Raw genomic sequence first — 27,482 nt, forward strand, 5'->3', positions numbered from 1 at the left:
ATATTTTTGACATCCGCCAATTAAATGCCGTTTTCAGAAAATGTTTAAGCCTTCTAGATTTCGCACAACAACAGTCAAGTTTCTATACGGTGGTATCTAATTTTTAATCATTATTATGTAAATTCATTATAATAAATAGATTTTTTCAAAATTCGTCGAAGATCAAGTCTGCCTTGAAAATCCAAGTGACACTTTATATGTCAGCAAGCTATTTTGTTTTTTGTGTCAATCTAGACGCATAAAAATTGTATAGTAGAGTTCAATACAGGTCAATGGAGAACCAAAAATTTTATTGTCAAAAATGCCAGCTCAGACGTTCAAAGAATACATTACTGTGGTCTGGTTTCTCTAATTAAATAAGGATTTTCTTTTGCATAATAATGTGAATTTTTTTCTGTTAAATGTACCAGAATTTGTAAATAAAGATTCATCCGTCCGTAATATTTTTCTAGAAAAAGGGGGCTCCTGAACACTTTCCCGAAACCATTTGCAAAATTGTAATCTTCTCTCGTGATCACCAGCATGTAAAAAAAATGTAAATTTGGTATATATTTAAATTTAAAGTTGTGATATTTATGTTTTTTGATCATTTTCCCTACATACGAATCACTTATACAACACTCGCCAGTTATTTTACTTTACTACTAGAAGTTTCCGGATTTATTTCAATCTGAGCTGGCACATTAAAATCATTAAGCCTTTTAAAATATTGCCCTCTTTTTTCTTAAAGCTACCAGCAACTGCTAAATTTCTTGAAATCCTTGCGAAAATAGTACGATGAGGCTAGCCTTTCAGGATACAATGTTCTATAACTTGCCCATGCCATATCTATATCGGAACTTCTATTATTTTTAAGTAAACATACTGTCAAGGTGTATGTAGCGCTAAACTGTATTACTGGTTGCATAACTGCATTACTGCTACATAACCGCAACGTGCATTGAGGAACCTGGCGAATTCGCCAGAAAGTAAAAGAAAATTACAGAATTCTTTAGAACGTTCCAGAAACACTCGCCAGAGGGTATATAAAGGCCCGCGCTTTGGCAGTTGACAGTTTGAAGTTTTGAAGTTTGATAATACCGCGTTTTAAATTGTGAATTAATTGGCGAAGGTGCCAGTACTGTTAGAGTAATAGTAGTTGCATAAATTGTGTTGTAAATAGTATAAGTTGTGTGTACAGAGTGAGAAAAAAAAATAAATTCGTTAAGTATTTTATCGTGAGTTTAAATTAGTGGACCCACGGAATCCGTAACAATACATATCTCGTGTTTCCTCACTTGTGAACATATTGTTGTCTGTTAATACATTTTACACTATTTACTATAAATTTTGACACTTGACTACAATAGAGTAAACAAAAATTAACTTGTGTCATATGAAGTGTCAATTGGATTTCCAAGGCAGACTTAATCTTTTGAGCGATTTTTTAAAAAATCGTATTTTTTAGCGAATTTACACAATAGTGAATAAAAGTTAGATACCACCGTATAGATTATTTTTTACTCTATCTAATAGTATACAAATTCAAAATGGCGGCCATAAGAAAACAAAAACTTGACTGCTGTTGTGCGAAATCTAGAAGGTTTAGAAATTTTCTGAAAACGGCATTTAATTGGCCGAGGTTAAAAATATAAAACTACCAACTTACGTTCCAATCGATACAATAGTTATTATTAATAAACGTATTATTTTTTCATTTTTTTGACATATATCCTAAACTAATCAAGATACCGGGGTTTTCTTCATAGGTGTTTGTCAAACATCTAATTACCCAACTTTTATCCCATTTAACCGAATTCGTATCTCTCGTAGTTTCTGAGATGCCGATGTTGAGCATCAAAATTGTCACCACCCTATATATTTATAATTAATTTATTTTCCTAAAATATTTTTATTAAAAGAAAATATATAAAAGTGGGCAACACTGCGCCTTAATCACGCGACTAAAAGTTTATTTGGGATGAACTGTACTTGAATTCGTAACCTCAGTTTATTATAAACTTTAGTATTTTACTTATTATACAGGGTTAATCGAAGAGTTGTTTTTTTACCCTATCTTTAAAACACCCTGTGCAATAATTTCGTGAACAAGTTTTCCTGAAACATTATTTTTGAGCATTATGTTGATATTGCAAGCAATGCCAACATATTAAATCATCAATGATTTGAGTGTCGAAAATACCTAAAGATGAATTTTACTCAATTTCTTTCAATATTTTTTTAGCCTCTGTTACTACCCTTTACATCCGCCACTGGCAGCTCTTTGAAATTTAAATACGTGGGCATGGATTTAATCCAGTGCATCCGGTTGCACCAATAACAATTAATTAGTTCAGAATACCTATACTAAACATGAAGTATTTTGTTTGTTGTTTACTGTGACTTTGGAATGTTTCATATTAGTTAAGTAATAGTCTACTTCACCAAGATTGAACATATTGAAGTGATACTAAACAACAAACAAAATAGTTCATGTATAATACTGACCACGCTAAAACGGACTAAATGTCATATTATAAATTTTATGTATACGTAATAACATTAAAGAGTGCATTATAGGTATGCCATGATTACTAGGCTCTGTTACGGACTTTAAAATATTTATTATTCAGTATTAAATTTTCAATGCGTCTAAATTGTATTATTAATTTTAATATAACAATTCGATGAAAACGTATAAAACATTAATTATTTATAATTTATAAAATTCATAATATACAGGGTGAGTTTCCTACGATGTTCTCTATGGGTATCTCGGAAACTACTGGAGATACAGAGTCGGTTAAATGGGGAAAGAATTGCAGTTTTGTGGGGTCATAAATATGCGCCTTTCAGATTTTTGAAAAAGTTCATGGCTTACTAGATATTTCGAAAAATACAAATTTCGGCTATTTTAAAAATTGTCCCTAATTCCATTATAAGCTGTTTTAGACAAGAAGTTTTCAGATAAAAGTTGTAGATAATCACATCCTTAATGAGATTGTGTCCTCCTTTTTTTTCTAAAGCCTGTCATTTTTGACATATGATACAAACATATGTTTTTTTAAATGGAAACCATAGTTGGTCATGACTTCATAAAAAGCGCCATTTTTTAAGCTTTTTAGCGATATAAACTATAATATGTTTTCTTCGAAAAATTACTGTATAATAGCCAATTCTTATAATTTTTAAACAATTTCACTTAGCCATGGAAACAAGTTTAATCGCCGTTGCTCTCAGAAATGTGAAGCTGTCACATCCAAACTTTGTAAATTAAAATAAACAAAAATTGTAAATACAAATTTTTCAAATGAAGAAAAGCGTGTAGATACGTGCATCAATAGAGATTTCCAACATGACTTTCATTATGACCCCCCCCCCTCATAATGAAAGAAATGTTAAAAATTATTTATATCATAACTATGCAAACTCACAAATAGGAAGAGGTGGACTAATTGCATGGGCCTGCTCGATCACCTCACCTATCCATTTTAGATTTTTTATGCGGTATGGTTAACAATAAGGTTTACAAAAGAACTTATGTATTAAAAGAGGCACTCGAAGTGGCGATACGAGAGAAGTTTAATTAAGTCGACTGGTCCTTCCGTGAGAATAAGTAGTAATTCAGTTTTAAAAAGATGCAACTCAAAACAATGGCGGATTTTTTGAACATTTCCTAAAATAACTTAAAGTGTATGCAGTGATATTATTTTTTTAAGTTTTAGTTAGTGTAATGTAAATTCTAAAGAACCGTTTAGTAATATATTCCGATTTTTTATAAGTTATAAATCATAACAGAATAAGAATCCATACCATGTAATCTAAGTGAAATTACTCAAAAAGGTAAGAACTGGCTATAACTAAATTTATTTTTTCTAACAAGTCTTGAAAACTGTTCTCTAAAAAACGTAACATTCACCGGTCAACGTATCCTCGAAAATGTATGGTCAAGAAAAGTTGAACCAATAATCTTACGCTTTTCTTCATTGAAATAATCATATTTACAATTTTTGTTTATTTTAATTTACAAAGTTTGGATCTGACAGCTTCACATTTAGGAGAGCAAAGACGATTTGATTAACTTGTTTCAGGTGGCTATAACTCGATAATTTTTCGAAAGCATATTATAACTTATATCGCCGAAAAGCTTAAAAATGGCGCTTTTTAGTCATGGCCAACTATGCTTTCCATTTTAAAAAAACATATGTTTGTTTCATATGTCAAAAATGACAGGCTTTTAGAAAAAAACGGAGGACACAATCTCATTAAGGATGTGATTATCCAACTTTATCTGAAAACTTTTTGTCTAAAATAGCTTATAATGGAATTAGGGACAATTTTAAAATAGCCGAAATTTGTTTTTTTTTCGAAATATTTAGTAAGCCATGAACTTTTTGAAAACTCTGAAAAGCGCATATTTATGACCCCACAAAACTGCAATTCTTTCCCCATTTAATCGACTCTCTATCTCCAGTAGTTTCCGAGATACCCATAGAGAACATCGTAGGAAACTCACCCTGTATAATATATAATACATATAATAATGTTTATATGAATATCATACTAATATATAATAAACACCCAGAAAGTTTCTATGTATGAATGTTTGTTACTCTTTCATGCAAAAACTACTGAATGGATATAAATGAAACTAGGCTATAAATTACCGGTAATTCGGTACTACGGTAGTCTGTTAGTTCGGTGTACTTCGGTAGTTAACGTGTACCTTAGCCACAGCAAAACCTGTAGACGGGTCTGCTAGTACTACAATAAAGTGAGGTTGGAACCTTTGGCGGAGAAACATTAAAATTAAACACTACTTCGCCACTATAGACTAAAAATCAGTAGTTTTATACTGGGCGATTGTTTCGCTATTTTCAGTTAGATTCAATAAAGGTATTTCTTTAAGGCTAGCCGCTCAAATGCAATTTCAAAATGTAAAATCAAAACATTCTTATAGACCCGATTATTTGATCGCATTAATATAGATTCATAAGAATATATTGCTTTAATTTTTGCAACTAAATAATGAGCCGACTCAAAATTGCATATGAAAGCCAAGTCCTAAAGGCAAATACATATATCAATACATTTTTACAGTATTAAATCCATTCTTTTTACATACATAAGGGCAGTATTTTTACATACATAAAGTTAGTATATTGTTATGATTTTTCTGACTTTAGCAGATCCTATAAACTTAATAACCGGTCAGGTCTTGTTCTCAGTTATTTGATAACGAAATCTATTTACCAAAAAGCTGGAAATGTCAAAACTAATAATTTATATCATACAATAAGCTAGCATTTAGCACACACACTACACTAATCTTATGCTAATTAAGGAAGCATATATGTTAAACTAAAAAGAAAATAATTAGTAAGTTTCTAGCCTAAGTAGAAAATCATTGTTTCATAATATTAAAAATGATTATTTAGAGTGATCCGGTATTAATCTTAGTATAATGTCGATTTACAGAGTCGGTATTAATCTTAGTATAATATCATTCTTTTGCATCGCCCACCTGAACATAAGAAATCGCATGTAAATTTTAAAATGACTATTTAGTTTTTCCATTTTTCTTTTATAGAAAAATTTATTTCAAACTTTTAGCAAAATAAAGGTATTCATTTTCCATAGCTTCTACAAAATTTCCTTTTTTTCGTATTTTCAAAAGTATGAAATACAGAAATTAATATTACTATAAGTTTACCAATTTTCTGCTTTGCTAATTATTTTGAGAAAAATCTATTTGAAAGTTTGAAAAAACAGATTTATAAATTTTGAATAAAGTATATATCGGTAAATTGATAAGTTTGAGTATATTTAAAGTGAATTTTTAAATACCTCCCTATATTTTTAATTTTATTTAACTTTTGTACCGCCTCGTATATTTCAAGGTAAAAGTTGCTTATTTCGACAGCTTATTTCGACAAACAACTCTTATACAGGGTGGCGCTCATTCGCCTTGGTTGATTATACGAAAACGGAAAGATGTAGAAACAAAATATTTTAGGGGTATATGTGGGGAGGTAATGTGCACAATTTAAAATTATTTTAAAATATAGAGGGTCTTTCAGAACTAAGATCCATACCAAAGTTATATTTTTTCTTATGGAACACCCGGCATTTTATTTCATTTTTGGATTCTTGGGCCCAAAAAAAGACATTTATTATAAGAGTTAAATATGTTTAAAATCTTTAGTTTTTGAGATATTTAAAGATATTTAAATTTGCATGCTACAATAGTATAGGCTATTAACACCCTGTACATTACTTTTCAGAATTAGTTCTTGTGCTGAGTTTAAAGGTAGAGAAATAAACTTTACAGAAAAATGTTATTCCTTCCTTAAATGTATACAGGGGTATCAAAAATTGCTGATCTATTTTAAATATTTATTTTACATAAAAACTTTGTTATTTCAAATGCAACACTATGTATTTTTTTAAATAATTCGAAGCAGATTTAAATGCTCTTTCAAACTATATTAGGGTTTCCTATACCTATCTGGCTCAGATTTTGAATAAAAAGCAATTTTTCAATAAAATTGTAATCAAGATGGATAGTGTTGTCATGGCAAGTTTCTAGTGACAGTAGCTATTTTCAAAATCGAAATTAGTTTATGGACTTATTTAAATTTATACCAGTTTACTTTTATTTAATTTACCTACAATAGTTTAATAAATAATACTTATTAAATATGTGTTGATTATTCTATCAAGAAAAACGAAGAAGTAGTCTTTGAATTATTTTACGATGACTTGTAGATAAATGGATTTTCTATAAAATAGCCAATTACGGCAAATTCATTTTCTTCACTTCCAACGACAGGTTTCTGCCTAATAGGTTTTTTATAAACCACACTACCAGGCGAAATAGGACAAGAAGTTTTTCAAAGAAACTCTTATCAGGAAGATTCCTATTTGGATATTTTTAAGCATAAGCCTTGAGTTTTTAAGCATGAGTCCAAGAAGCAATTTTCCTCACAAAATTATATCACTAGTAACATATCTATTCGTTCCGCCAGCCGCTGCTTTATTTTTCTTGATAAAATAATGAATACTTACTTATTAAACTATTGTAGGTAAATTTAAGTAAACTGTTATAAATTATAAATAATAATGTCCATAAACTAATGTCAACTTTGAAAATAGTTACTAACTGTCACTAGAAAATTGCCATGGCGACACCGGCCAACTTGATTACAATTTTATTTAAAAATCGCTTTTTATTCAAAATCCGAGCTAGATAGGTATAGGAAACCCTAATATAGTTTGAAAGAGCATTTGAGTCTGCTTCGATTTATTAAAAAAAATACAGGTTGTTACATTTGAAATAACAAAGTTTTTATATAAAATATATCCTTAATATAGATCAGCAACTTTTGATAGCCCTGTATAAATTTAAGGGACCATTTTTCAGTAAAGTTTATTTCTCTACCTTTAAACTCAGCATAAGAATTAATTCTGAAAAGTAATATACAGGGTGTTAATAGTCTATTCTATTGTAGCATGCAAATTTAAATATCTTTAAATATCTCAAAAACTAAAGATTTTAAACATATTTAACCCTTATAATAAATGCCTTTTTTTGAGCCCAAGAATCCAAAAATGAAATAAAATACCGGGTGTCCATAAGAAAAAAATATAACTTTGGTATGGATCTTAGTTCTGAAACACCCTGTATATTTCAAAATAATTTTAAATTGTACACATTGTCTCCCCACATATACCCCTAAAATATTTTGTTTCTATATCTTTCCGTTTTCGTATAATCAACCGAGGCGAATGAGGTGCGCCACCCCGTATTTGTAGAGTTCCATTTTTCCATTATTTTACTTTTCATTAAATTGGCAAGTCTAAAGATCCTACGATGACTTTTACTACTGATTGTTCTGAGAGTAGGTCTTAGCGGAGCAGAAGGACGGAGATACCTCCGACTGCTCCACGAAGGACTTGCTCCAGAGGAAGCAAAAGCGAAAACAGTCCTCCAAAAAGGGGAGAGTAAAGAAACCAAGAAACAACCTGACTCGTCTCCATCAAAGGGCAAGAGAGGGAGCGAGAACCTCTCACCTCTTCTCCGGCAGGGAGAGAAAAAAGCCAAACCAACCTCTAACAGTGGAAGGGTGTGTACCCTCGGAGTAAGAACTGTTGTCAGAGGAGGATGGCAAATACCCTGTCCCCTCTACAACAGGGGTATTATGGGTTATAGACTGTATGATGACTCAAGGAAGGGGGGCACACACAATAGATCTTTAAGGTCGCAGTGATTAACCCCCCCTCTTACTCATTCTACATTCTACACCGACAGACGTAAACTGAAAACTTAATAGTGACATAGATTTTGATTTAATCGTTTTGTGAAACCATCAGTGTTACTATCAGCTGTAAATAAAGATAAGCTCATCGTTGTTTTTATATATTGCATTATATCTACCAGTGTTACTATGGAATTTTGTCTAATAGTCAAAAAGTCGAGGATTTGCTTTATTGCAGCATGATCAACTAATGTTCGAAATTCTTAATTTGAAGCTCATGAAAAGTTTACGAAGTGATTTCTTCAACATCATTAGAATTATTTATAACGATCTGGTAAACAACACTAGGCTAGGGCACGTAAATGGCGGCAGTTACAGCAATATATTATTCTGCCCGGCTGCTACAAGACAAGAACTCATAGAGGCAGCACTGCGTCTTAGTCACTTACAAGCTCATCAATATAAGAATGTACGCCCAACGAAACGGTTATCTTCTACTGACTTCGGATGGCAGTTCGACGAAAACAAATCATGCATATCCAGCTGCATTCAAAGTGGAGTCTAAGAGTTAATCAACGCCAAAATACACCTGGCGTGGAAACGGACGGAGAAAATCAAGTCGAAGGAATAATCGTTAACTCAGATGAAAAATTAGATAAATAATACAAAAATAATAATTTGTGTGTTTTTGAAATACTGTTTTAGATTTTATGTCGAAATTTAAAAGTTCAGAAATAAAACAAAATATTTTTAAAATTTTAAACTAATATATGCGTAGGTATAAATAATCAAATTAATATTACATTTAAAAATATAAATTTATTTTACTTTTTTAATATCTATACGCGTTAATCTGTTAATTTTCCCGTAAAACCTTTTGAAAATGAATAATAAAACTTTTCAAATACGTCCGATAAAAGCAATAAAAGCAGCTGAATATTGTCGTATGGAAATGTGGGAGTACGGATCCCGTCATAAAATATAATGGCGGCCGGATGCGAACGCTTTTTCCGATAAAAGTGACAAAAATCGTCGACTACATACCGAATTCAAATTAAAAAAGTTCAGTGGCGATTGTACAGTCCGCCAAAGGGTTTTAATATCCGTGTAGTGCGACCAAAACATGTTCGCAATTCACAGTTGCGTTCTGTTATTAATATCGGTATTTTATGAGTTAATTTTTTTTTGTAGTTAATAAATAATTTATTTTGATGATTGAAATCACACTAATCACATAGATACCGTAAATCGGGGTAACTGTGGTACGATTTTTATGGTACGATTTTTCCTTGATATACACACAACCAAACTTATATGGAATCATCTATTATCTTTCATAATTTTTGAGACGTGTGATGAAAATTGTGTGTTTGTGAATAAAACTCAGTTCTTACCAATGACTTTTAATGAAACGAAATTAAGACTTTTCTGAAACGAAATTAAGACTTAAATTTTTAATGGCCAAAAAGCAAAAACAAAAAGATTGACAATTTTAATATTCCTTGTTGTAACCTGTAGCCCTTATGCAAGCTTCTATCCGCGCTGGGATGCTTCTTATTAAATTATCAATCTAATTATATCTGCTAATGCTGCGTCAATAAGTTGTGCAAGATTTTCTGGATTGTTTCGACGAGCTCTAACCCTTCTTTTGAGCTAGTCCCACAAATCTTCGATAGGGTTTAGATCTGGTGAACATGCAGGCCAGTCCAAAACTATGACACCTTCCGTTTCAAGACATTCTCTAGTCACTCTGCTGGTATGGGGAGGTGCACATTCATCTATCGTACAAAAAGTTAAAATTATCCCCAATTGCAATTCTTCCCAAGACTAACGATTGGTTCTAGCACCAAATCAACATAAGTTTGTTGACGTGGTAATTGGAGAAACAATGGAGTTTTTGCTCCCAGTATAATACCTCTCTAGAACTTTACAGATCCTCCTTTATATCTTGGTACAGACTTGGCAGCCTGAAGTCTCGCTCGTCTTCCTGGAGCTCTGAGAACCAGAATTCGAGTATTATCTAATCTTAGGCCAATTCTGGTCTCGTCCGAAAAAAGAACATTTTGCCAATTCTCAGTTGCCCAGTATTGATGTTGAAGGCATCAATTTAGCCGGTCAATTTTATTTTGCCGAGATAACTGTGGGATCCGTAACTCTCTCCTACTGTAAAACCCTCGATGCATTTTTTCTTATGGTTTTAACTGAAACGTTCACCCCTGTAGCTGCCAGATGTTGTCTTTGTAGCTCTGGATGAGAAACATTGGTATTTATTCTAACAATTTCACACACAAGGCGGTCTTGTTGTTCAGTTGTGATTCTTTGACGACTTTATCTGTGTGTGTTCCTAATTCCAAGTACCTTGCATATGTTTTAGATACAACACACTGGGTAACGGTTACTATCTCTGCTACGTCTCTTTGGAACATTCCTTGTTCGGTGAGAGCAATAATTCTTCCTCTCTATATATCTGTTAATCCAACATAAGGCATTTTTTAAATTTTTTGGATCGAATGAAAATTACCGGACAATCGTGATTTTACTACTGAACACAAAATTCAAAAGAAAATAAATCGCAGCAGTCGTTCATTCTTTATTATCATGTTTATTTAGAACAAAAAGCTTTATCTTAAAGTTGTATACCACATCTTATCCTTGCAAAAAATTTAGTCAGAAATAAAGAGTGATTCCATATAGGTTTGGTTGTGTGTAGTCCCTGTTATAGGTATGAAATATTTAAACCTAAGTAGTATCATTTAATGAAATCAAAATCCTTAGCAGTACTTTAAGTATTGCACTTTAAAGCTTCATTCAGAACCACTCAATTAGTGGAATAAATTAGTGTTTTCCATATGTCCATAGAGAAAGCCTAATATTTAGCTTATAAAACAATCAACTTTTGATTTCTAACCACAATTCCTCTTGACGGAAGATAATCAAAGGCCAAAATGGCATTTCTCGCAAATTTTGAAGTATAATTAGTGAAAAAGTTAAAAGTTTGATAACTTCTTCTACTAATTGAAAATGTCTACCACTAATTTTGACGTTCTGAATGCTTATATTGATATATATTTACGATTATATTCTACGCTAATTGAAACCACTAATTGTAAAGTTCTGAATGAAGCTTAAAATTATCCCAAAGTAAGTAATTTTGGGACAGAAAAATTTTACACGCAAATGGCCGTAAAGAAGCATTTTGTACCAAAGAAGAACACACAGCTATATATAAATCAAGCTAAAAAATTTGAGAAAATATTTTTTTCGTAATATTAGAGCAGTTGTATGTTGTATGTTTCTATAAAAAAAAGTAATAAAAGGATAAGATTTTTTACTAAAGACAGAAAACAAATAATACAGATAGCAAATAGATTAGTTACACAGGTTCTAATGATTAAATATCAATCATAAAAATAAAACAGTAGTTCTCTCAGATAGGTACAGTGAAAGCTAACAACTTATGGTCTAAAATATTGCAGCAAAAAAAGCCGAACTGATCCGAAATTATAAAAAACTTTGGGTCACGACCGTTGCAAGAATAGCGTCGAATAGTGTTTACATTGTCCTTATGGGCACTTTCCAATCTAAACTTGTTTCATTTATCTATGGCAGAGTACTGATGTTGGTGTTTTAAAATTATTATTATTATTAGTGGAGTGCTTTAAGCCTTTATTCGATACAAACCTCGGAATTCATTTACTGTGAACGAATTTTTATAAAACTTTTTGCATTGTATTGTTAATATTTAGTATTATTACAAAGTTTACCCATTTAAATTCGTTGCTTTCACTTTAGTATTCAAATAAACACACATAATAAACAAATGCATACATACAAGATGGCTCCGTATCCCGGAAAAACTCTGTATCAGGATTCCTATTTGAGATTTGCACTCCAAACCTTTTACAAAATATGTTAGTGTCTTCTTCAAAAGCGAATATTTCCAACAAAAATACAGCTAATGAGCTGAACCAAAAAACAAACTATCGAGAAAGGATGTATCTAGATGATAAAACAATTTTAAATTTTTTGCTGTTTTAATATATTCCACAGGGTGTTTCAACCTTTCACCAAAATATCAACATTTTGTTTTCCCTCGTATAATTAACAGATGGAGTGTTTCATTTTTAACTTAGAAAAAGATATTAATAAGTCAAATAATTTGGCTACACACTGCTTAAAAAATTATAAAAATCGGCCCATTAAAACAAAATATATTAATTTTTTAAATTACATCAAAGTTTTAAGGTGCCCATTTTCCGTGCCGGTGAATGTATTTCTAAAAATATACATTTTAGTCATATACTTTTCTAATGAAACAAACCTTTATTTTTTTACTACAATCCAAAAATCAGTTAATATATAGGGTTTTCCATTACAAAAAACATAACTTTGATGTGTAACTTTTTTTGGAGACACCCTGTAAAACTCTACATAATTTTAGAAAATGCCTTAAATTGACTTACATAAGCTCACAAAAATTCACTTCAATACAAACTTTTGTTCTCCTTGCAAAAACCGCGTCGTATATGAGGCGCCACCCTGTATAAATCGATTTCAATCAAAATTTCAATGATTAGAATATAAGCAGAATAGGTATAGCTTATGCATTAGATTTATTTATTTGAATAAATTTACTTAGAAAAAGAATTAAAAAATTAAGAAGGAAATAATTACGAATTTACTAAAATTACTAAAATAAAAAAATAAAAGCAACGAAAAAAAATGGGTAAACATTTTAGTATTTTATTTATAAAATACAATACAGAAAGTTTCACATTAATACATTCACAGTAATTGAAATCCGAGGTAAAAGTCTCTGGGCACTCCACTATACAGACCGGGCCACAGTAGTAGTAACATAGGCAGAACCGGACGAATTAGCGTATACCCGTCCGCCGGATAAAAACAGGCGAAAAAATGCGATAAAATAAAAATAGGTAGATATGTGATAAGAATGTTACAGAATTTGTATTTATTCGTGTTTTAATAGCCAAAACGAATACATAGATTTTCGCTACAGCCCTCGTGTAAAATTTATTTTTTAAGTAAAATAATGGATGTTTACGAAGTTCGTGGGAAAATTCAAAGTGTAAATTGTAAAATGGTATTTCCAAAATAGGTCTTATCGGGATATACAAACAATTTTTCCACAAACTTTTGTAAACAGGCCAATTCCATCTTTACCTACTATATTAAGAGTTATTAATAATTTTGAAACACATGGGTGCGTGTCCCTACAAAAACACAAAAAGCCTGATGTGTTGATTAATGAAGAACAGGAGTTAAAGCAAGTTTTTGGGGTGGTTTTGTAGGGGAGCATATGATTGGTCCATTTTTTATAAAGGGTAATTTAACTGTTGCAAAGTATTTGGACTTGTTACAGCAGCAGATTGTCCCTAGAATTCGTGAGTTATTGGGAGAAAGATTCCACAATGTCTGGTTTCAACAAGATGGTTGCCCTGCCCACAATGCCCGTATTGTTCAAGAATCTAGATCACCAGATCTTTCTCCTAATGATTTGTTTTTGTAGGGTTATGTAAAATCCAAAGTGTATGGTCTTAAGAGGGCTAATAATATGGATGAGCTTCAAGTAAAAATATGAGAGGCTTTCCAAACTATTAGCCCTAATATTTTTACGACCGCCTAGGCTTCTGTCTAGCACAAGAAGGTGGTCTTTTGAACACTTGTTATAACTTTTTATTTAGAGTAATATTTTAGTTTTTTTCGGGTTTAGAGAATTTATTTATTTTTAATTTTGGCTTGTAAACACACTCAAATAATAAATATTTAGGTATTTTTATTTTAAATGTTACCTTAAGTGAAGTTAAACACTTAAAATGAAAATAATAAATACTCGGCACTCCTCGCGTCGTATTCCTATTGTCACGACCGACCCATCCAAGCACAACTGCAACTGCGTACTGCCTGACCAGCCGACTAGCCGGCAGTGAATCTCTAGTATGAACGCAAATCGGGTAAAAGTAAATTCGTCCGGGAACTTGCTATGTTACTAGTAGCCTGGTCTTCTCTGTAACTTATCTATTTTTATTAAAATTACATATTTTTATAACTAGCAACCTTTATAGATGAAGTAAAATAAAACAACAAATTATTGAGTCTACCTTTTACAGTACATTTCTACAGGTTTTGAATAACATTAGAACGGCACTGATAAATCGGAATTTAAATGGGCAATTTTAGGACCCCGTCACGTTTGATCTAAGTATTTTTATATGCTTCTTAGTCCTTCCTTTAAATCTTTGTATTCAAAGGGACGAATGTAGTTGTGTTTACAAAAATAATTGCCAGGAATGATAACTTAATTTCTTCAAACATATTTATACAGTGTCAAAGAAAATGTTCGCATCATATAGCACTTTTTTAACTATTGCCTTAGGTACAATTTGATATAGTTTTTGCTTTGAAATGGATTAAAATTGTCTCAACTGTTTGTGATTTACAGAAATAAATGTCTAAAAAATTAGTTTCCTGTCGAATTCCGAACAATTCTTTACAAATTCTTAGCCATCTAGATGATTTTTTTCGCTATTTTGATCAATAGCAGTCTTTTCCCGTGGCAGAGGCAACAATAAATAATGGTAGGAGTAACAGATTAAGATAAATATTTTGAGAGAATAAATTATTAATATCTATACAGGGTGAGTCTTAAATTAGTGCAAATATTTTTAGGGGTAGCATATTCTATATTCAGTCTATGATTTTTTTTTCGCGAAAAAAAATTTGAATTTTTTAAGTTTTAGTTAAGAAACATAATATCTTCATAATTCAACAACATAGGTAGTAGATTAAGTTTACAAGAAATAAAACCCAGAAAAGATTTAGTGGTTCTCAAAATGTTGTTCTTCTTTGTTATTTTCTTCAAAAAATATTTGTTATTTTGGACTTATTTGAAAAACGGTAAAGAGAGAATATGTTTCTTTTAACGGGACCAACCAACCCTGAAAATATTTGCACTTATTTCACAAGTCACCTTGTATAATAAAAAGTTAAACAATGTCGTAAAAAAATTGGCACGCTAGTTATGAAGAAAGCAAAAATGTTTTGTTTTGTTGCAGTTGAAAGTGTGTAATTGAGTTTTACATTGTATTAAAAATTCCTAAGTCTCAACCTATATTGTACAGTGGATTTCATTTTATCCTCCCTTTAACAAACTTTTACTTTTACTCAAGTTATGATTATGTATTACCAAAAATTGTCAGGTTGTGTCAAATATTACCATATATAGGTATAATTATATTTATTTAAATAGGATATGCCTCACACATAGTACAAGTGTAGCTACTAGATATCAATTTTTTTCTGACTTCAAAAATATGCCCGAGAAAAATACGCAAATCTAGTTTTGAGCAAGGAATATTTCCCAAACCCGAAAAATAAATTTTACTCGATTATTTTTTTTGCTTATAGTGTGATTTGATTGCATTGGTTTCACTCTTTTTGGTTGGATTGGTTTAGTTATTTGGCGAGTTGGTTAGCGTGGTTATTTGGAGGGTGTTAATTCATTGGTTAGTTGGTTTTTCGGGTATGGGAAATATTCCTTGATCAAACCTAGATTTGCGTATTTTTTTCGACTATTGAGTGTAGCATATACACCTGTCTTTCCTTTTTAATAGTCCTATTTAAATTTAATAAAATTATGTAAAAATAGTATACCATGTAAAATCAATAAATAGGATAATATTAAAAATTGTCAAGTGCGAGTCGGACTCGCGCACGAAGGGTTCCGTACCATTCATTATGTATACAACATTAGACACTATATTATTATAAACTTTTTTCCGATTTAGCTGAAATTATGAATGCGCTTATAAGTAACTTAAAAAAAATGAAGAAACACTAAAAATTGTTTTAATCAATAATAAATATGTAAAAAATAAAAATAAACATGTAAAAATTAAAAAAAACGATTAAAAAAAGTCGCCTTGACTAGGATTCGAACCTGCCTTACTACGCCTCCAACGTCATAGCAGCGTAAAGTCCTAACGCTTTAACCACGCGGCCACCGAGGACTTGAAAGATTCTATGTAAAATTCTTACTTAAAAGATAATGTTTAGTGAAAGTACTTTTTTATTTATAAACATTTATTTAATTCTGTTTTTAGTATTTGTTCTTATAGCGGCAACATATATACATTATCTGTAAAAATTTCAACTGTCTAGCTATAACGATTCATAAGATAGACCTTTGTGACAGACGGATGGACAGTGAAGTCTTAGTAATAGGGTTTCCGTTTTTACCCTTTGGGTACGGAACCCTAAAAAGGATACATGTACTATTTTCAGAAAATCAGAAATAATATCTTATCTAATACACTTCTAATGTATGTATAGGGTGTCACATTTAAAAATTATTATTGTATAATAAACGGTCTACAGTTTGTATTTAGTGACTGTTCTATCACCTAAAAAAAGTTATAGCCTGTTATAATTGAGATAAAATAAAATTCTATCACTGTCTTGACACTGAAAGATTTCTGGACTTCCATTGTCTTTATTAATTTTAATTTACACAAAAGTTTCACGTTGAACGTTTTCTCTCGTCATCAAATAAAAACTACTGATCATTAAGGCCAGTGATCCCAAGAAAATAAAGTCCAAAATTCTTTTAGTTTTATTACTGAAACACATTTATGAAACTGTTTACACATATTTTAAGTTCTGTTATTTATATTTTAGAGTATATTATGTACTATTAAGTAATAATAATATAATATTGAAAAAATGTATAAAACTAGTAGGTATATACTTAGCACTTAAGGGAAAATGCTTAACAAATATTTTTTTGTGTATTACTTGCTATTTGGTGTCATGATAAAATCAAAATAAACACAAACTAAAAATTTAAAAAAATGCCTTACTTTCAAAAATACCTACTAATGAGAAGATTCAATATCTAAAAAAATCTATCAAAAATAGAGTAAAGCGATAGAATAATATTATGTATGTATATGCAGAATATCTCTTTCGGAAAAAAACTTAAATTGATATAGAAAAAATTTAATCAGAAAAATTTGAATATTTTACAGTATAACAATCATGAGAGTAGTAGAGAGAGTGAATAGATTATTTTTTTTAAAGAATTCTATAATTCCAGTAGGACCTTTTGTTTGTTGCAAATTTAATTAAATTTTATGTATACGTAAATTATCACACTTTTGACAATGCCTGGAACTTTCTGTTAATTATGAAAAAGTAATATTTACGGTACAAGAAATAATTCATTATTTTTCAGTATAACAGAATATTCTAATAAAATATGTTATATATATTTTGTTCTAGTGATATATTTTGTTCTAGTGGGACGATTTTGATGTTTTTAAGCAGTTTGTAGCAAAATTATTTGACTTTTTAGTATATCTTTCTAAATTAGAAATGAAAGTTTCCGTCAATTGTACAAAACTTTGATATTTTGGTGAAAGTTTATGGTTTGGTTTTTCATAACGCAAGAAATTTAAAAATATTTTTATCATCCAGATACGTTTTTTTCCGATAGTTTATTTTTTGATTCATCTCAATAGCTTTATTTTTATTGGAGATATTAACTTTTTAATAAGAGAGTAACGAGTTACCACAATTTTAGCATTGATTTTGAAGCTTCATCAATACACATATAAAATAGTGTTTATTGTTTTTGTAATGTCACTCTTGTTAAAAAATCATATTATTATTATTATTGTTTATTGACGTTTACACTAGTAGAGGCGGTTTAAAATTCTGAAGTATCGGCTATTGTTGATTTAATTGATCATGGTAGAGATCAACTTTTGGACTTAAAACCATATCTGCTAGAGTAATGGCCCAAAAGACAATAATAATATGATTTTTCAAAAACAGTGACATAACATAAATTATAAACACTATTTTATATATCTATTGACTAGGGCCAAAAGCAAAGGCATAATGTAAAAATTACGAAAAAATATAAGTGTCTTCTTCAATAACGAATATCTCCAAAAAAAATAAAGCTATTGAGATGTACTAAATAAAAAAATATGGAGAAAAAATACACCTAGATAACAAAATTATTTTTAAATTCCTTACTTTGTTAACGTACTCCATAGGGTGTTTCAAACTTTCACGTTTTTCAAGTTTCAATATTTTGTTTTCCCTCGTATAATTGACAGATGACAAGTTTCATTTTGAATTTAGAAAGAGATATTTAAAATTAGCTTCAAATTGCTTAAAAATCACCCAAATCGGTCCAATAAAACACAATAAAAAACTTGGAAATGCATGAAAATTTTAAAGGCCCGTTATTAGTGCAGGTAAGTGTAGTTATTGCCTAACAATATTTTAGTATTATTGAGGAGGTAATTATCCAAAGATAATTTACAATTCTTTTACTAATACTAACATTTCAGAAACCCCAAATATAATTTTTTTGTAAACTGCACATGTATTATTATTATTGTAATATTCACTAAAATTTAAATTTATTAAGAATGTCTCGACGATGTCAAAAGGTAATAAGGCTTTCAGATTTTTCTAATAATATTTTCTCTACATCAATCAAAACAATTTCCGACGAGAGCACACTCTGTATACATTTTGTTAAAGTCGAATTTAATAAATTACTAAAAAAGATAAGTAAGGAGGAGTATAAGTCTGTAAACCACTCTAATCAACTAAAAAGCAAGAACATGATAGAAAAGGAGAAGATAAAAGAACTTTGCAAATTTACACAGCAATATTAGATTTAGTCGAAATTTTACGTACCTTCTGGTATACCTGAAATTACAAACATCAATTAAAAAACGTCAATATTTATTTAAAAGTTCTGTTTAAATTAATTTTATTATATCAAGTTGTTTATATTATATCGTGGTATTTAAAAGACAGTGTTTAATTAGTAGTAAAATAGTCTTCGTTAGTGTTTTGCTGCCCAGAAAGATTATAAGTAAAATAAAAAATAACCCAGTGAGCACAACACCTCCATGCAATATACGTTCCGGATCCTACGTCTATAAACCTATTTTCTAACCTATTCAAAACAATAATCCTATAAGAACATTGACTGCTAGAACACCAGTGTTTTTACGACAACCATCTCAAAAAAATATTAAACATAAGCCGTTCCAAACAGAATGCCATTAGCAACTTGTGTGTTTTATTGTTAGAAATATTGCTAACAGCATTTGTCTTTACGTTGACAGTCTAGCAACAATCCAAATAGGGAAAGCTACATACCTTTGTTTTCTATACAGAGCATGCGCGTGTGCAGGCGGACCGAGCAAACACACAAAGGAATTATTTACAAGAAAACTCATAAATATATTTTAAAATGTTCCGTGTGACAAAGAGCCGAATAAAACCAACGAAATTCGAATTTGATTTATCATAATTTTCAAGTATTTGATTCACGTTTTATTATAACTTTTTCAACAAATGTGTCGCAGCCCTACCTTATTTGCCGAAACAAAGTGATTTCCTGTCTGCGCCAAATATAAAAGCTTTCAAAGTTCAAAAGTAAACTTTGCGTATCTATTAATCATTAGAAACGGGGTCATATAATATTTCTTATCCGTTAATAAATAATTTTATGCAGCTCTTTGAATCGGAAAAAAATAACTAGAAATGGTAATCCTAACAATTTAAAACAATGTGACCTAGTGAGACATCTGAATTGCGAGTTTTCGTATACAATTCACTATCTAAGTACAGATATGTGAATCTGACTTTTTGCTATCTAGTATAATCAAAATATATTGCCAGAAAAGTAACAATTAAATTGATATTTATATTGTGAAGGAATTACACAACTAACTTGTGCAATGGTGTGTCCAAAATCTTTGTTTAATATTTAAACACAACTAACAAGAAAAATACAATTCAAACTAAAATAATATTATGCCAATTATACACAAATAACATCTCTAAAATTTGTATTAAATTTAAAATTAATTTATTTTTGACACACGATTATAAAGATCAAATAATAATATAAAAATATTTTATAGATTGTATTTATATTTTGAAACGTAATATAATAACGTATTTATATTTTGATAAGATTTACAGATAACGTATTTATATTTTGAAAAGTTTGATTTAATATTATTTTTAAACATCGAAAATATGTTTTCCATAATTTAACTAGTGTATTCCTAATGGTGTTTATTTCGCTGTGTTTATAATAAAAGTTGTATATCACACAACCTTATTTCTATGTTAATTAACCTTATTATCATATAAATAATACATTTGTTTTGAAACTTTTATTATTATAAAAGAGTATTATAAAAGACAATCACATAATAAAGTCTACTGAATTAGTTGTTTTGCTTTATGTTAATTTATTTGATTTTATACAATATTTTCATAATTTCCATTTTAATAATAAACAAACAAATAAATAATTTTGTAATTAAGTACTACAGATATAGAAACAACATCGGAAAATTTCGTTTCTACTAAAAGTGTTCCATGTGAACAAATTTAGCTTCTTACCACTGAATACAGTGAATTTCCAAACCAGACCAAAACATGTTTTGCAATTCTTGACTTTAAGGTATCACCGTTAATTGAAGAAATAAGAAGATGCGCTTTCCATTTGGAAGATTTCGTCGCACAAAACTTGTCAGAGATGAAGCTGGCGTTACCGTCAGCTTGTAAGAGACTTAGTTTAGCTCAGCGCCGCTGCGCGCTGAGTCGTTGACAGCGCAGCGGATAAAGAATACTGTGCCGTAGTTCTGCTTTCAGTGTTGCCAGAACTACTAATTAATCCGTAGATTTACGGATTTTGGCTACATTATGTTAATAATACGGATTTTCTATCACTACATGATTTAATATAATATTATATGATTAAACAAATAAGGGCGTCAAAGTTTGCTTGAAAATGATTATTGCTGTTATTTCATAAAAATATTATGGTAAATGTCAATAATCGTCCTTTCCAAGCCAACTAAACAATTTTTTTCGATCATACGACATATTCGGTATCTCTAAAAGAATTTTATTTTTGTTGTTTATTCTATGTTTAACACGAACAAATGTTCAATACATAAAAGCAAATTTTTCATCCAAAAATTTTTTTTTGCAACACTGTCGCTTTCAGTTCCATATCGTCTTCGATATGCCTTCCCTAGCCGATTTGGAGAAAATGATTGTTTTATGCGTTGGCCGCAGAGCGATTGGTGTCTCCACCGTATAGCACTTGAGACGTAAGGGGAACTCAAGTCAGCCTTGTCACAAATTCGTCCATTTGGTTTCGTATCTTCCCAATTCTTTCAATCAACGGTGTTATCTAATGATATGATAATACTCGTAATATTCAAGTATAGTTTTCAAAAATATTTTTGCTTTCCCTATACAGGGTAGGTCTTAAATAAGGGTAAATATTTTTAGGAACGGTATATTTCGATTCGGAGAACAAGTCTATGAGAATTTTCACAAGAAAAATTGAAAATTTTGAATTCTTCGGAAAAATATTTGGAAAATTTATTAATTTTCGGTTATTAAAATATAATATCTAAATAATATGTATTATATAATATATTGATAATATGGGAACATAGGTAGTAGATTAAATTTACAAGAAAGAACGAATAAGCTAAAAAAACAGAAAAAAAAATAAAATGTTGAATTTTTTGAATAAAAAATTGGATTTTTTTTATTTCAGTTAAAAAATTTAATATCTTGATAATATGTTGTTTGATTCACCCTGTATAAGATTTTTCTCACTCGCTCGGTAGGTATCTGAAGCATTTTTTTTTATTCATATCTATAATATACTATTTTGCCTTTTTTTAGAGTTAAAATACAGTTGTGATATTTTGTATATTCATTCTTGGTACCTACAACTGCATTTTTTAGAAAAAAAACTGTACTATAAAAAGAAATTTCTCTCTTTAGGGCAGAGACAATATTTTCAATGCTGGTTTAAAGATTCTTGGGTTTAAACTCCTTTTAAAGATAAAACTGTGTTGTTGACATTTTATAGCATAATAAAAATAATTTTACAGATAATAAAAACAATACAGATTGGTTTGACGTAGACTTTATATGTGACATTGGCTAATATCCAACATCCAATAAACCAAATGCAATAAAAATAAAATTTTCTAGTAAAATTTTGAATTGAACTAAATCGTATAAAATATTTTATATTCTTATTTATTTCAAACGATTTGATTGTGCACTGCTTATTAATAAAATAAAAACTTGGTTCCTTATTAGCTTTCAAAATTGAACAAAACTAAAATAAATTCAAGAAAATATATCGGAAAGAAGAGTTAGGGCATCAAATCGACCAAAAATGAAAGAGGATACTCACTATTTTTCTTGTATAATAGTATCTCGAACTGATCGTGCAGCTGGTGCTCTAGTACGTGATCTATCCTACTGATTGTCTCCTTGTCGGTCAGCTCCCCGAACATGAAGGCGCAACGACAGGACTTCTGCATCACCTCGGCCCTGTTATAGCCGGAGATCTTGCAGAAGGACTCGTTGCAGTACACGATCGGGTAGTCCACTATCTGTGCGTTGGCTAGCAGGAAGCTGCTATCCGCTGTAAGAAAGAATTAATCTAGTTAGTATGGAAGTCGGAGTAGATTAGAGGTATTATAAAAAAACACGATATGTGTAATAAAAATTGTAGTATTGTCAAGACTTAAATAGATGTCGGAATCAATTTCAATGGAATCCCAATAAACAATATCTGATACGCCGATGATACGGTTATAATAGCCAACAATATACAAGAACTGCAAAGCAATTTAGACTCCGTAGACCACTATTATAGTGAGATGTTTGGACTGTATCTCAATGTCTCCAAGACCAAACTATTGTTCTTTTCTAAGACCCCAATAAATGAACACCTTCGTGTCAAGGGACAATCAATCGAAAAAGTGACCTCAATAAAGTATTTAGGAGCTAACATCAATAGTCAGTGCGACCCAAAATGAGAAATACTTTCAAGAATTGAGCAAGCGAGAAAAATCTTCGTGAGAATGAAATCATTTTTTACAAGATGAGTGCGGAACTCAGAACTCTAATGGCCAGATGCTAGGTCTTCTCTGTGTTACTCTATGGATGTGAGAGCTGAACACTGGATTCACAGACCGAAAAGAGAATAGAAGCCGTCGAAATGTATGTGTAGAAACAAATGCTGATTCGTTGGCTGATCTCATGGATACAAAGGATCACTAACGATGAAGTACTCCAGCGCATGCAGAAACAAATAGAGATACTGAACACCATCAAGGAAAGAAAAATGCAATACCTGCATGGCTAAAAGATTTAAGGAGATGGTTTGAACGCTCTTCTGCGGAAATCTTCCGGGCTGCAATTTCCAGAGCCAAAATTGCCATTTGGATCGCCAACCTTCGACAGGAGAGGGCGTGATAAGAAAAAGAAGAAAATAGATGTCAAGTTGGGTTTATATCAAATTGGGAAAATCATATAAAATATAATTCTAATAAACCAATTTGGACCACCATCGACGCAGATATGTTATTAAATAACATTAATAATTAAACAGTTAAAATATAACTATGTCGGGTCGATAATCAAACCCAGGTCACCGAAGTTCGATTTCCTCATGGTCATAGCTGGGTTAGTGTAATATATTAATTAAATAGCCCTACTTATTTTATTAAACTAAATGAAACAAGGGCATGGAATTCTCAAGTAAAAAAGTACGACAGAGAAAACCTTGATCACTATTCCAAAGAATCCAACTATGCTGTTCTGAACTTTATTAAAAGAAAAATAATAATACAAAATTGTCCTCATACCAAGGCTTGTAGGTTAATACATTCAAAACATGCCACATTTATTACATTCAACACTAAAGAGTTTTTGTTAGGTTAGGTTAGAAGGTCGCCGCCCGCAGAGACTCTAAATTTCTTGAAAATTTGATTGTTTGGAACGGACCATTTATTAGTGACATTCACGCAATTTGGTTGTCAATCTATTTTTCTGGAAATTAATTTCAGTTCCTGTTTTTTAGTAGTTAAGCATGAAAATAGTTGAGCAACCCGATTGCCGACGTCCACTGATTGGGCGATCCTCGTACAACCTATTTAAATTGCTGGTAATCGTAACCCGAATCACCTTCCGCAGTGTAAATCAAAAGATTGCTTGGCATCCACAATATCGCTTTCGATTTGATTGAAATGACCCACTAACCTGGAGATCTTTCAACAGTTTTATTGAAAACGACTAGATCGCTCGATCGGATTGCTCGTTTATCGCCTAGTGAATGCCAGCCTTAAGGCTCTGGTTTCTGGTTTGTTACAAATATCTTTATATTATACTTATTGTTTTTGGTTGCTCTTTTGTAAGCAAAGATATTCGTCTAGGCAAGGTAGAAAAATATTAATCCACTCAACAAGGCCCTTATTGTCACACTGAACTAAAAACATCGGCACGAATGAACAGTTAAACGATTTAGATTACTTTTAAACTGAAATTATTAACAGCATAAATCCATTGCATTAAATACATACACATGTTATATAATACCTTTGTTAGATCAAATAAATAAGGACAAGCTTTAGCACTGAATACTACAACAGGAAAACAAAAAATTTATGCTTTAGTTAACATTAGTTAAATAATGAGAAACCTTTAATAATATTCTTTTGTCACAATAACCAAAATAACATCAATGCCTCTCGAACGGTAGTCTAAATTAGTATTTCAAGGAATTTATTACGAGTAGAAAAAATATTGTGCTGGGTTGGCGTTGGTTTCTATGTCATTTGACAAATAAATAAAGCTGTCTCTTTAGATGTCATGTTTTGAGTCAATATTTTTTTAATTCTCTTTCGTGTCAATTGCTGATTGAATTGGAGCCAGAAATGGCTCAAAACGAAATAAGTAAATTACCAACAGATATTCAGGCTGAGGCGACAGACGCCATATCCAAAGTACTTCCATTTAAATCCCGAATAATTTATAAAAAGGAATACAACAATTTTCAAAAATGGAAGTAACTATGAAACGTGCGAGAAGAAATAAAGTTTTTAACCTATCCTCGCTGTTAAAGTATCATTTAATCTACCCTTGCGGTTAAAGTACTATTTTATCTACTAGTTTTGATAGATATAAGGCAATTTTAACAGTTGCTATGGAAAAAAGCCATTAGCTAACACCTATCAATTCTGGTTATTGTCTGATTTCCCTCTCCCTAGTTTGTGAATAATACTTTAAAAATCAATAATAACGATATGATATTCTATTCTAATTTAATATAATAATGCACGATATGATATTCAAATCTAATTAAAAATCTTTATTTTTAAGGGCACTGTTTAGATTTTCTTAGTAATCGAGATAGTAGATTGTTCTTTTATAATTATGGTGCTGTGCAATTGCCAAGTCAATATAATTATTACAGAAATAAAGTTGACTAATATTGACACTAACAATGTATAACAAAATTGTTGAAGAGGTGCTTATAGAAAATAAACTGACTTAGTTTTACATGAGATCTCACAACTTTTTATAGTGGAAGAATTGTGTTGCGAAACTTGGCATTTTTTTATATTCTATATTTTTGATGGGATTACCTTTTTTTCTCTTTAAAAATTTTAAACAAAATAAATAAGTCTCACAATCGCGTTAGAGTATTATTTTATATTTGAACAAGCAAAAACAACTCGGCAAAGTTGCATCCAGAAACTCGTTTGTCACTTCTGGGCCGGTATAAACACCTCGCTAAAGTTAAGATACCGTTTCTGGCAAGTTGCTGACAAAGCCCTAGTAACAAGTTAAATCTTACAGGTCTAAGTGAGCTTTAAAAGATCTTTGTTATCGTTCGGAGAAACTTTTCCGTTTAGTTGAAAGTGTCGAGCACATTAAACTTCTCGACAGAGAAATGTACGAAAGTATTCTATCAAATATAGATGTGATATGAATCTGATTAAAGAACTAAACTATAGAGAATAATATTCTAAAGACTTTAAATATTGACTTATTGTTTATCCACAATTCAATCTATTAAATATATATTCGTCCGTACCTGTATAAAGTATATAGTGTAAAAGTAAAAGTGTATAAAAGTAGCGAGAAAAAAATATAAATTTACCGTTTTTACGTTTTTTACGTAAAAAAAGTTTCTTGATAAAAATCGCTACGAGTGATGATTCTAGAGATATTTAGAATCGAAATTATCAATACCTGGCATCATTGACATCAATTAAACATGTTGACTAAATAGTTATTAGTCTGAAATGATAAATTTGAAATGTTTTTGTGTCAAAAGTTCAACAGAAACTGTTTTATCATCATTTTTTCGAAGAAAAATAAAGTTCCCAAATTTATCATTTCTGTCAAATAACTATCTACTTATCTACTCAACATGTGTATTTTTTGTCAATAATGACATGTATTGACTATTTCCATTCGAATTATCTTGGGAACGGTTGCTCGTAGTGATTTTTACCAAGAGACATTTTTTACGTAAAAAATCACGGAAATGTATATTTCCTCACTCAGTAGTTTTACACAGGTACGGACAAAATGTTATTACTTTTCAAAACAGTTAAAACAAACGTAAGTGGCGCCCCTACAAATAAGAGTCATAATGACATGAGAAATTTGATTTAATTTCTCATGTCAAAAAACTCCCAGCCACCAATTTTCATCCAAATATTGACGTTACTTCAGAAATTACTCGGAAAAAATCGAAATAAAAATGAAATTTCTACACTCTGCATTTCCAAAATTAAGCATTTTCGGACATACATTTATATGAACTTTTTACTTATTTTTATCTGCAGAATATGTTGCCGAAGTTTCCGGAATACAGTTCGGACCACCCTGTATATTGCTGTACTAAAATCGTACCTATTTTGAATTAATTATTTTTGATAATCAGCTATACTGACGATCGCTGACATGATGAGTAAACTTGACAAAACGGATCTTGTAAACCTACATAATCGATCACAGATTTGGTTATCACTGTCACATAATTAATATAAATTAAGCTTGATATAACGCTACATTATATTAAAGTACTCTAGATTAAATCTGCGGTTCTACATAATATTACATCGGTCAGTTCATCTACATAATATTAGGAATACTGGGTTATTCACCTCATTCGACACGAAGTATTGCATTATCCACACAATTAGATTTTTAGAAATTGTAAGAAATGGGATCGCTGGAGGACTACTAAAGTTAGAATTTAAAATTATTTTCAAAAGGTACAGAGTTTCCCAAATAAATAAAAAATATCAAAGTTGTATTTTTCTTAAATGGAACACTCTG

General features: G+C 30.6%; 1 pseudogene; it reads right to left on the minus strand.

Annotated features, from left to right (window-relative positions):
* The window catches only part of LOC115877789, an 89,929-nt pseudogene that overhangs the window by 8,712 nt on the left and 53,735 nt on the right, over positions 1–27,482 (minus strand).

This window comes from Sitophilus oryzae, unplaced genomic scaffold, assembly GCF_002938485.1.
Source record: "Sitophilus oryzae breed Bouriz unplaced genomic scaffold, Soryzae_2.0 scaffold_1498_pilon_pilon, whole genome shotgun sequence".
In the NCBI taxonomy this organism is placed as follows: Eukaryota; Metazoa; Arthropoda; class Insecta; order Coleoptera; family Curculionidae; genus Sitophilus; species Sitophilus oryzae.